Source organism: Phascolarctos cinereus, unplaced genomic scaffold, assembly GCF_003287225.1.
Source record: "Phascolarctos cinereus isolate Bilbo 61053 unplaced genomic scaffold, phaCin_HiC Scaffold_4;HRSCAF=312, whole genome shotgun sequence".
NCBI classification, from domain to species: domain Eukaryota; kingdom Metazoa; phylum Chordata; class Mammalia; order Diprotodontia; family Phascolarctidae; genus Phascolarctos; species Phascolarctos cinereus.
In genome coordinates, this window is record NW_027555847.1 from 289,101,173 (window position 1) to 289,104,612 (window position 3,440).

Genomic DNA, 3,440 nt, shown 5'->3' on the forward strand with positions numbered 1-3,440 from the left:
ACTTAACCCCAATTGCCTAAAACCAAAAAAACACAAACAAACAAATAGAAGTCCTCAATACCTCTCCTCATTGAATAGCCTCCTGCTGGTTAAATAAATATCATTTTTTGTTAAATATTGAAAAAATGTCTCATTGTGTTCCACTATTAAGCTTAATCTACCATGGTCTGAGGAATGCCATCCTCGAAGTACTAGTTTAAGTCATTAACCATAAAGTCATGGCCAAAAAAGCTAAGTTGTAAACAAAGGACTCCTCTAAAGTAGGGTATCTAGTTCTCCTCAAACAAATACCTTTTACCCCTCATCCTACCAGAAAAATACCACCACCACTATTAGATCAATATTCTTCATATGCATTATATCATATTCTGTTATTTTTCATGTGACAAATTTTGTTTAACTGCTCTTAAGTCAATGGGGAATATGTTATTTCCAGTTCTTTGCTAAAGACAAAAAAAAGTTATTGAAATACATATATGTGTATATGGATATGGATAGATAAATAATATTGATATACATATAGATACACATACATATGTATATATGTACATATATTTATATATACATATGTGTAGGAGACTATTCTTGTCCTCTTTCAAGTATATACCTAGCAATGGGATCTCTTTAATATTAGTGACAAATCTTTATTCAGCTTCTATTTAGTATTTCCGGTAATGAGGGACTCACCACCTTAAGAGGTAACCCATTCTATTGTTGCACGGCTCTAATTGTTAAGAAGTTTTCCTTATAACAAGCAAAAATTTCTCTATCTGTAACTAAGCTCTAGGAACATATAGAATAAGATTAATTAAGATCAATATCTTTCAAATATTTTAAGACCTCTGCCCTATATCTTCTCTTTTGGAGGATGAAAAGCCCCAGTTCTACAATCATGCTGTACATGATGTGGTTGTATGTCCATCCTCTCACCATCTTGGTCACCCTTCAGTTTGCCAATGTCTCCTACAAAGGGAAACCTATTCAGATGGTGGGACTTAAATTTACTATTTTGGTCCCAAATTAAAAGAAACAAACATAATTCAGTTCTAGTTGCTTTTAGAATTCTGTTTTGCTTTGCACAACAGGAATCAGCTACACTTCTGTAAAGCTATATGTAACTCATACTTCTGTGAATTTAATCATCTCTTAAACGATCTAGGGGACCTTACTGCTTAATTGTAAAGAATTTTTTTCTTCTACTTCTAGTAAACACCAAATGGTGGACGACGCCGGTGCTGCAGGAGGAACAGGAGGCCCCAGGGGCCCCGGAGTCAGAGGCCAAGGCGGCTTTTGAGGTGGCTTCAGCAGTGGGGGCTGAGATCGAGGCCATGGCCATGGCCATGGGGCCTGGGGAGGAAAGGCCAAAGACAAGGAGTGGGTTCCTATCACTAAGCTGGGCCGGCTAGTCAAAGACATGAAGATCAAGTCTTTGGAAGAGATCTATCTTTTCTTCCTTCCTATCAAGGAGTCTGAGATCATAGATTTCTTCCTAGGATCTTCACTGAAAGATGAGGTTCTGAAGATCACGCCCGTTCAGAAACAAACTAGAGCTGGACAGCGAATTTACCAGGTTCAAGGCTTTTGTGGCCATGGATGACTACAATGGCCATGTTGGCCTGGGTGTCAAGTGCTCCAAGGAAGTGGCCACAGCTATTTGTGGTGCTATCTTTCTGGCCAAGCTGTGCATCATTCCTGTGAGACGTGGCTACTGGGGGAACAAGATTGGCAAGCCTCACATAGTGTCCTGCAAGGTCACTGGGTGACATGGATCAGTTCTGGTGCGCCTGATCCCCACCCCTACAGGTACTGGCATCGTCTCAGCTCCTGTGCCTAAGAAGCTCCTGATGACGGCTGGAATTGATGACTGCTACACATCTTCAAGGGGCTATATTACCACTCTGGGCAACTTCGCTAAAGCTACCTTCGAGGCCATCTCCAAAACATACCGCTATCTAACCCCAGACCTGCGGAAGGAGGCTGTGTTCATCAAGTCTCCCTATCGGGAATTCACCGACCATCTTGTGAAGACTCACACTCTAGTGTCTGTCCAGAGGACCCAGGCAGCTGTGGTGGCAACCACATAGGTGTTCTTCATAAACAAAACAAAAAAAGAATCCTTTTGTAATGCAGGAAACCTTTTGTAATGTGAATAACAACCACCTGATTTAGCTGTTTTGTAAATTCAGATTTTCACATAGCAGATTTTCTTGAATGGAAGTAAGATAAGGCAGTGGGCCCCCTGCATTTCAACCTCATAAAGAAGAAAAGAGTCTCCAGGAAAGAAGAGATAGCACCACATGCCTTCCACTAGACCATACAGTTTTCAAGGCTGAGGGGTTGAATTCTAATCAATCCTAAATGCTTTCCCCACTTAAGAGAGTCAAAACCAAAGGGTATAAAGTCCCTGGTGAAAAAGTAAGACTCACCAGAGACAGAAGGAGATTTTTTGTTATTATTATTAAAGGACTACTATGAGTCTTCTATGTTACTTCATATTCTTTTTTTGTGGGCTAAAATAAAGTCCTGTATCCAAAGTATATACTGTTGGGTGGGCTCTTATATGCAAGTCCTTTCATTCACTTCAGTAGAAACCTGTACATGAACCATATTCTGAAATTCCAAAGGCAAATTCTTGGTATAGTCCACACAAACCCAAGAGACTAACTACATGGGTGGAGAGGGGAAAGAGCAGTACCAAATAAAACCTAGTCTATGTAAATCCCAGACTTTGAGATACTGAGTCACAGATGACAGGTTGGGGTATAAATTGCAAATATGTTCTGCTGTTACTTTTATTTCTCTGAATTGCATGGAGAAAGAAAATAAATTAATATTAAATGGTAGTTAGCATCATATCAGTGGGAATATTTTCAGCATCAATTTAAATAAATAAATGAATAACAAACAAACATTCATTATACTTACTATACACAAAGCACTATGCTAGGCACTAGGGATACACACAGAAAAGAGGAGTTAGTTGCTGCTCTCAAGTAGTTCACAACACATACAAAAGGTTAAAGCTGGAAGTCAAATGATAAGACCTCATAGTCTTTAGGGTGCTGGAGCAAAGCAAGTAATGATACACCTTCTTTAATGTTACTTCCTCTGATAATAATAGATCCATTTCTGATGTTGAGTTTTTTGAGAGTGCCAAAAGACTTTGGTGTTAAGAGCCTTCTTTTATGGGATTTCAGGTAGCTATGGCTGCTAAAGAGTCAGGGCTGCAGCACCTGCAGGAGAAGTCACCAATTCACACCTCCACAAGGCTTTCTTCCATGGATGATGGTTATGGACCCTGGCTGGAAGCAGGGCACCACCATTATCAGGGCTTTGGGACTCAGGATTCTGGGTTGGTTCCATCACTCTGATGGAAGGTGGTTGTTGAAGGCATGGCTGTAACAACAATACCCTCTTAGTTCAGGCTCAATGTTGGGGCA

The 3,440-nt window shown here is 40.1% G+C and overlaps 1 pseudogene; it reads left to right on the forward strand.

Moving 5' to 3' along the window:
* The first annotated feature begins 1,216 nt into the window (after positions 1-1,216).
* Positions 1,217-2,084, forward strand: LOC110222348 (small ribosomal subunit protein uS5 pseudogene; annotated as a pseudogene).
* Positions 2,085-3,440: the final 1,356 nt, after the last annotated feature.